Source organism: Triticum urartu, chromosome 7A, assembly GCF_056163025.1.
Source record: "Triticum urartu cultivar PI428250 chromosome 7A, HENAU_Tu73, whole genome shotgun sequence".
Lineage (NCBI taxonomy): Eukaryota > Viridiplantae > Streptophyta > Magnoliopsida > Poales > Poaceae > Triticum > Triticum urartu.
Window position 1 is genome coordinate 424197332 of NC_141879.1, and position 8888 is coordinate 424206219.

The following is an 8888-nucleotide window of genomic DNA, read 5'->3' on the forward strand; positions in this document are numbered from 1 at the left end:
TTGCACAAGTTAAACTCGGTCTGACCGAGAATAACTTATCGGTGCGACCGATTTTGGAATTCTGTGAAACCCTAGCAGTCTCGGTGCCACCGAACTGTGACTCGGTCTGACCGAGTTCACCAGTTCTGGTGCCAAAACTGCTTCGGTGTCACCGAGTTTGAAAATCGGTAGATCCGAGATGCTTTCTGTGGAAAACTAAAACTAAGTTTTTGAATTAATCTTTTGCAAAACTCTCTGCTTTTTGTGATGCTTATCCACTCTATCTCTTCTATAAACTATTCACAGGGTCAGCATTCAGCTTGCAACATGTCTGATCAAAGTGACAGCCAAAACCTCTCAGAGCAGCAAGTTGTGATGAGTGAGGGCACTAGCCCCTCAAGTTCTTCTGATGATGGCAGCAGGAGCACACCCAGCAATCTGCCTAAGGCTGCCACACGTCAAAGGAAGAAGAGAACGTCTGATTCTGAGGATGAAGACTATGTGGCAGAGGAAGAGGCCACTTCCAAGAGGGTTGAGCCAGCTCAAGGCTCAAGGCCAGGCCTGAAAATCAAGAGGCCAGCAGGCAGGCAGCCCATGTCTAAGGCTAGAGCATCAACTGAGAAGCCTGCACCTGCTCCCATTGAGCCCATTGCTGCTGAGGGCAAAAAGAGGAAAGAGAGGATAAAGAAGACTGTAGCCAAAGTGCTTGGGAGAGCCTCCATCATGGTAGAAGAGGAGGAGGAAGAAGAGGATGCTGCACCAGCACCCAAGTCAGCCAAACTTATGGGAGATGCCATAAGGTCAGGGAAAGCTGCATCCAAGCCCAAGGAAGCTCCTAAGGCTGCACCTAAGCCTAAGACAGCTCCAAAGAGAAACACAAGGAGTATACCTGCTGCAGAAAAGAACAAGGCCCCAGTGCCTGAAGCTATTGAAGAAGAGGAAGAGAGTGTCCTTCGGAAGGTCAAGCCCAAGATCCCAGACCACAATGATGCTCATCCTGTGGCTGAGGACATGAAGCTCAGGAGAGACTCAGGGCTCAGGAAATGGAGGGAAGCAGATCCATATGCTTCTAGGAGAAGGACTGCCGTGGACTACAGATTTCACACAAAGGAGCAACAAGATTTTTATGAGACTGTTTTGCTTGACAAGAAGCCAATCGTTTGTGACATGAGATGGGTCGACTGGACCTATATCAAGGAGAATGAAGAGCACTATCCAAGAGTTCAGGACAGCTTCAGAGCGTGTGGAGTAGAGGACTTTGTTGGGCAGAAGCTCACAAAGTGGAACGAGGAACTCATCATGCAGTTCTACTCCACAGCTCACTTTTATCCGGATGGAAGGATTACATGGATGTCAGAGGGTACAAGGTACCAATCTACAGTGGCTGAGTGGGCACAGATCATCAATGCCCCAGAAGAGCAAGATGAGGACTTGGACATCTATGCCAAGAAGAAAATGGACCATAACTCCATGTCTAACATGTACAAGGAAATTCCCAATGAAGCTCTTGACTCATTCAAGTTTGGCTCAGTGCACTATCTGCTTTCAGGATTGCCTACTATCAATTGGATACTAAGGCACACTCTATTGCCTAAATCTGGAGATCACAAGATGATCAGAGGTCACGCGATCAACCTGCTTCATGTCTTTGACGTGCCTCAGAAATTCAAGGTCATGAGTCTCATTGTGGAAACCATTAAGAGGACAGCTGCAGATCAGAAGAGGAGCTGTGGATATGCCCCTCAGATTCAGGAGCTCATCAACTCCAAGATGGGCACGGGCATATATCTTTTGGATAAGGAACACCTGCCCATCAGTCCAGATTTTGAGAACAATGAAGTTGTAATGACAGAGAATGAGCCATCATCTGCACAAGCATTTGCAAAGAAGGAGAAGGCGAAGAAGGAAAAAGCTGCCAGGATGCCTACTCAAGAAGAGGCATCTAAGTACTTGAAGACAAAACAAGAGCAGCTCAGTTACTTGATTGCATCCTCGCTGAGAATTGAGCAAAGTATAGCCAACCTCACCAAAAATCAGCAGAGCCTAGAGAGGATCATGGAACAGAAGTTCTATGACTTGGATGTCAAGGTAACAGAAGTCCAGTCTGTAGTGGAGCAGCTCCAGGAGGACATGAATGAGAGGAGAGGCAGGACCACAACTCATGCTTTTTCTAGAGTGCCACGAGGCCCGAGGTCGTCTGCACTGCCAGTTGCTGACACCAGAGCTACAACGTCTGCACCAGCCACAGCCTCAGCTCCAGCGTCTACCTCAGCTCCAACTCCAGCGACTACTTCAGCATCTACAGAAGCCTTCGTCCTTGGAGTGATCCGGACTCCACCACCACCTGAAGATCAAGCCTGAGCGACGACTTAGCACTATGCATTTTCTAGGAACTTTTTGGTAACTTGTTGCCAAAGGGGGAGAAGATGTATAGATCATAGGCTTCGAGAGAGAGAGTGTTGCTTTTCTCTCTTGCTTTATTTGGTGGTCTTTTTGAACTTTTTCTGCTTTTGAGTGCTTGATACTATGTCATTATGTGTGAGACATCGATGATCATGTGTTTGCTCATAAGCTACACTTAATGTTTGCTTAATGCTTGCTTAAATATTATCATGCTATCTATCGTTTGTGATCATTCACTATTCTTGGTGATGAGTGCATGTATTTCATTCTTATCATTTTGAGCACTCCACCAAGATGTATGTGACATGGAAGAGTAACCCACGACTCTAACTCCTTGTGCATTTGCAGTCCAAAGCAAATTTTATATATGCACAAATTTAGGGGGAGCTCTTACTTGTCACATACTTCTCAAAGCGACGATATACTTCATGCTTATTATCATTTGTCGAAGCTTTGATCTATATGTTGTCATTAATTACCAAAAAGGGGGAGATTGAAAGTGCAACTATCCCTAGGTGGTTTTGGTAATTCATAACAACATATAGCTCATTGAGCTAATGCTATTCCAAGATGATTATTTCAGGAAAGCTCAATGATTGGCATGGCATGGATATGAAAGTGGAACCCTCAAAATGCTAAGGACAAAGGATTGGCTGAAGCTCAAAAGCTCAAGACTCTTCATTTTACATTTTAGTGATCCAAGATCACATTGAGTCCATAGGAAAAGCCAATACTATCAAGGAGGGATGAGGTGTTGCTTAATGAGCCTCTTGCTTCATGTGCTTAATGATATGCTCCATAACCTTCAACTACTTTCCCATATCCACATATGACCTAAACTCTAAGCCAAACTCGGTCCTACCGATTCTTCCTATCCGGCGCCACCGAGTTTCAAATGTCATTATCCACTGCCAAACCCTAGCAATTCGGTCCTACCGATAAGGATCTCGGTCCCACCGAGATGGGGTTGCAAACTCTCTGTTTCCCTTTTGTAACTTTTCGGTCCCACCGAAAGAGCGAATCGGTCCCACCGAGATTGCAATGTAAACTCAGTGTTTCCCCTTTGTAACTTTTCGGTCTCACCGAGTTCCACTCGGTCCCACCGAAAGAGCAAATCGGTCCCACCGAGTTTGCCTGACCAACTCTCTGGTTAGCTAATTACCAAACTCGGTCCCACCGAGTTTGTGTAATCGGTCTCACCGAGATTACGTTATGCCCAAACCCTAACCGAATCGGTCCTATCGAGTTGCATGTCAGTCCCACCGAAATTCCTAACGGTCACTAGGTTTACTACTTCGGTCAGACCGAGTTTATTTATTCGGTCCCACCGAGATTGGAAATCTGTGTAACGGTTGGATTTTGTGTGGAGGCTATATATACTCCTCCACCTCCTTCTCATTCGATGAGAGAGCCACCAGAACACACACATCATTCCTACTCATATGTTCTGAGAGAAAACCACCTACTCATGTGTTGAGATCAAGACATTCCATTCCTACCATATGAATCTTGATTTCTAGCCTTCCCAAGTTGCTTTCCACTCAAATATTCTTTCCACCAAATCCAAATCCTATGAGAGAGAGTTGAGTGTTGGGGAGACTATCATTTGAAGCACAAGAGCAAGGAGTTCATTACCTACACACCATTTGTTACTTCTTGGAGAGTGGTGTCTCCTAGATTGGCTAGGTGTCACTTGGGAGCCTCCGACAAGATTGTGGAGTTGAACCAAGGAGTTTGTAAGGGCAAGGAGATCGCCTACTTCGTGAAGATCTACCGCTAGTGAGGCAAGTCCTTCGTGGGCGTTGGCCATGGTGGGATAGACAAGGTTGCTTCTTCGTGGACCCTTTGTGGGTGGTTGCTTCTTCGTGGACCCTTCGTGGGTGGAGCCCTCCGTGGACTCGCGCAACCGTTGCCCTTGGGTGGAGCCCTGTGTGGACTCGCACAACCGTTACCCTTCGTGGGTTGAAGTCTCCATCAACGTGGATGTAGGATAGCACCACCTATCCGAACCACGGGAAAAACATCCGTGTCTCCAATAGCGTTTGAATTCTCCAAACCCTTCCCTTTATATTCTTGCAAGTTGCATGCTTTACTTTCCGCTGCCAATATACTCTTTGCATGCTTGCTTGAATTATATGATGATTGCTTGACTTGTCCTAAAATAGCTAAAATCTGCCAAGAACTAAAATTGGGAAAAGGTTAGGTTTTTATTTGGTCAAGTAGTCTAATCACCCCCCCTCTAGACATACTTTCGATCCTACAAGTTGCCGGCCAGATTCTCCTACCAGACGACAAACTCTGGTGACACTTCCACCTTGTGGACGTGCGGACGAGGGGGCCGCGCCACCAAAGCACGCCTCCTCTCGTCAACTGGATCGCCACGGCTGGGACGCCTCCCTCCGCGTGCCGCAGCGCCGCTCCAATAGTGGGCCGCGACAGGGGACGCGGCGTGCTTGCGCGGACGGCCACGTCCGCGCTTGGGCGCCGGCGAGCCGGGTCCCTCGCGAGGGGCCTTTCCCTTCTCGGCGGCGAAGAGCTTCCTTCGTGGTGCCATTGGTGGCACAGCAAGCAATGGAGCGAGGAAGAAGAACCAAGCGAGCAAGGAAGAGATGGGCAATGGGGGCTCCGCCCCCACCCCATTTATAGCAAGAGAAGGCCAACCGGCACCTCCCACGATCTCAGGTAATGATGGTTTCCCTTGCATGTCGTAGGGACTCGTCAAGTCGTGCAGTTGCTGAGGCAGCGTGGGGAAGTGGAGATGCCCATGTACAATCAACCGCCGTGCGTCAACCGAGGCCGCAGGCTTTTGGGGCCCGCGGTGCTCGGTGCTTGAGCCTTGGCTTCGCCGCGAAGCCAAGCCCGTGCGCACCTTGGGCCCGGGGGCTACTATCGGCGTTCGGGGAACGGGGGTCCCCAGACTTGCCTGCCTGCAGCCCACAGCGTGGCTAAGTCAGCAGGCCGTACGGCCCATCTTCATCAACAAGGCATCCAAGACCCTCGCAAGGGGCCAAGCCTCGCGAGGCGGATGACACAAGACCTCCTTTGGAGTGGCCTAGTCGGGCAGGCTCACGAGGGACGGAGATAACAAGGCGAGGAAAACCTCACGAGGCTCTCGTGACGTGAGCCATGACGATCGACATCAGGCGGGTGCCAGCGCGCGCAGCGTCCTTGTTTCCTCTTTGGTGCTAAGGGGGCCTGCGCGGGCGAGGAGTACCGAGGCATCAGGCAAAGGTTGCCATATCGGTGCAACAAGACCAAGACCAGAAGGACGGCAAGATGGAGGTCATCATGGATCCCAAGACGGCGTCACTACCAGAGCCTTTGGCAGGCGAAGACCACTTTTGTCAGGATGGCTCGTACTAGCTGTCCCCCTTCAAAATTGCCCGCCGTTGTTGGCCCCCTTCCCGCTCAATATTTGGGAAGAGGACCAGGGCCACTATAAATAGAGTTAGCCACCACCATAGAGACGATGGACGACAGAGAGATAGAGAAAGAGGGAGAGCCTGAAGATCATCCCCCCACACACAAGTTAGCCAGGCACATGAACACCTCAACCTCAGGACGCTGTTCTTCCCATTGTATTGTTCATCATCAGCCCTAGAGGCAATCCACCACCACCACACTAGAGTAGGGTATTACACCACAACAGTGGCCCGAACCAGTATAAATCTTGTGTCTTTCTGTGTTGCGAGTTTGTCGAGTTCGTCCATGAGATCTTAGTGAGCTAGGGCGTAGATCGGTGGGAGGAAAAGACTTCGCGCACACCCCAGTGTTTGAACCTTAAGGGTTTGCCAGAACCCCACATCCGACAGAACTTGGTCAAGCATTTATACCACGCTCTGGGAGCTTGTTTAAGACCATAAAAGAGATTTGTGAAGTTTGTAAACATGATCGGGTTTCTTAGGATTGATGAAGCCGAGAGGTTGTTTAACATAAACCTCCTCCTCAATCTCATCGTTTAGAAAAGCACTCTTAATGTCCATTTGGTATAAAGTGATATCATGGTGATTAGCATAGGCAATTAAGATGCGGATGGACTCAAGTCTAGCAACGGGGGCATATGTCTCACCATAGTCCATACCTTCGACTTGAGTGTAGCCTTGGGCGACGAGACGAGCTTTATTGCGGATGACTTGACCATCTTCGTCTTGCTTGTTGCAAAGCACCCATTTGGTACCAATGATGTTGTGGTTGTTATCGGGCTTCTCGACCAATGTCCACACTTGGTTTCTCTCAAAGTTGTGTAGCTCTTCATGCATGGCGTTTATCCAATCCAGATCTTCCAATGCTTCTTCAACCTTCATAGGTTCAATGCTAGAGATGAATGAATAATGTTCACAAAAATTAGTCAAACAAGTTTTAGAGCGAGTGATTCTCCCGGTTTTAATATCATTGTAGATTTTCTCGACGGGATGGTCTCTAGCGAATCTTTCTCGAACTCTTGAGAGATTTAGCTTGGGTCGGGGTGGAACATCTTCTTCATCATCTTGTCCTTTTTCTTGGCCTTCTTCATTGTTGACGTTGTCGTTCTCTTGTCATGGTGGAGAAGGAGGTTGATGAGGTTCATCTTGGTGTACTTCCTCGTTTTCTTCATCTTGATATGTCCTACTCATGGATGCTTCTATATCAACTCTTGGTTCTCCTTGTCGTGAGGTAGAAGCTTCTACTTGGACGGACGAGGTACTCTCCTTCACCTCCGTTGGACAAATCTTGCCAATAGACAAGTCTTGGATTGCTTTCGAAGGATCTTTATCTCCTACATCAATTGGCAATTGCTCTACTTGCAGGCCGTTAGATTCATCAAACTTCACATCTACTATTTCTTCGACCTTTCGGGTGAAATTGTTGTAGACACGGTAAGTGTGAGAGTTTGAGCCATAACCAAGTAGGAAACCTTCATGAGATTTAGGAGCAAATTTAACGCTTTGAGCCAAATACTCGAAAGTATCCAACTTGGGGTTTGTTACTGGTGAGGATCTCATAAGCCGTCTTGCCGAGTAGCTTGTGAAGATACAAGCGATTTGTTGCATGACAAGCTGTCTCAATGGCTTCCGCCCAAAAGTGTTTTGGAGTCTTGTACTCATCAAGCATCGTTATTGCCATCTCAATAAGAGTTCGGTTCTTCCTCTCAACAACTCCATTTTGTTGAGGCGTGTACGTAGCCAAAAAATCATGTGAACTCCCTTCTTCGTCAAGAAAGGTGTCCACATTTGCTTTCTTGAACTCCGTTCCATTGTCGCTGCGAACCTTCTTGATCTTCAATTCAAATTGATTTTGGGCCTTCCTAGCGAAGTGTTGGGGATCGTAGCAGAAATTTAAAATTTTCTACGCATCACCAAGATCAATCTATGGAGTAATATAGCAATGAGGGGAAGGAGAGTGCATCTACATACCCTTGTAGATCGCTAAGCGGAAGCGTTCAAGTGAACGGGGTTGATGGAGTCGTACTCATCGTGATCCAAATCACCGATGATCCTAGCGCCGAACGGACGGCACCTCCGCGTTCAACACACATACGGAACGGAGATGTCTCCCACGCCTTGATCCAGCAAGGAGGAAGGAGAGGTTGAGGAAGAGAGTCCAACAGCAGCACGACGACGTGGTGGTGATGGAGTGGCAGTTCTCCGGCAGGGCTTCGCCAAGCTCACGCGGAGGAGCAGAGGTGTTGGAGGGGAGGGGCTGCGCCAGGTTCAAGGGTGTGGCCGCCCTCCCACCCTTCCACTATTTATAGGTGGGGAGAGAGGGGGCAGCCCCCCTAGATCCCATCTAGGGTTGTGGGCGGCGGCCAAGGGGGGGAGGAGTGCCTCCCAAGTCAAGTGGAGGCCCTCCCCTTAGGGTTTCCCCTTTCCCATGCGCATGGGCCTTGGGGGGGCTGGTGCCCTTGGCCCATTAAGGTTAGGGCGCCCCCCTACAGCCCATGCTGCTGTATTGGACGCGGTGGAACGTTTTCCGGACCTCCGGACCCCTCCGGAATCCTCCGAAACCTTCCGGAAGCTTCCCGGTACAATACCGGAAAAACCCGAACTTTTCCCGGAACCCGAACAACAACTTTCCATATATAAATCTTTACCTCCGGACCATTCCGGAACTCCTCGTGATGTCCAGGATCTCATCCGGGACTCCGAACAACATTCGGTAATCACATACAAGTCTTCCTAATAACCCTAGCGGCATCGAACCTTAAGTGTGTAGACCCTACGGGTTCGGGAACCATGCAGACATGACCGAGACAACTCTCCGGCCAATAACCAACAGCGGGATCTGGATACCCATGTTGGCTCCCACATGTTCCATGATGATCTCATCGGATGAACCACGATGTCGAGGATTCAATCAATCCCGTATTCAATTCCCTTTGTCCAGCGGTATTGTACTTGCCCGAGATTCGATCGTCGGTATCCCGATACCTTGTTCAATCTCGTTACCGGCAAGTCTCTTTACTCGTTCCGTAACACATCATCCTATGATCAACTCCTTGGTCACATTGTGCACATTATGATGATGTC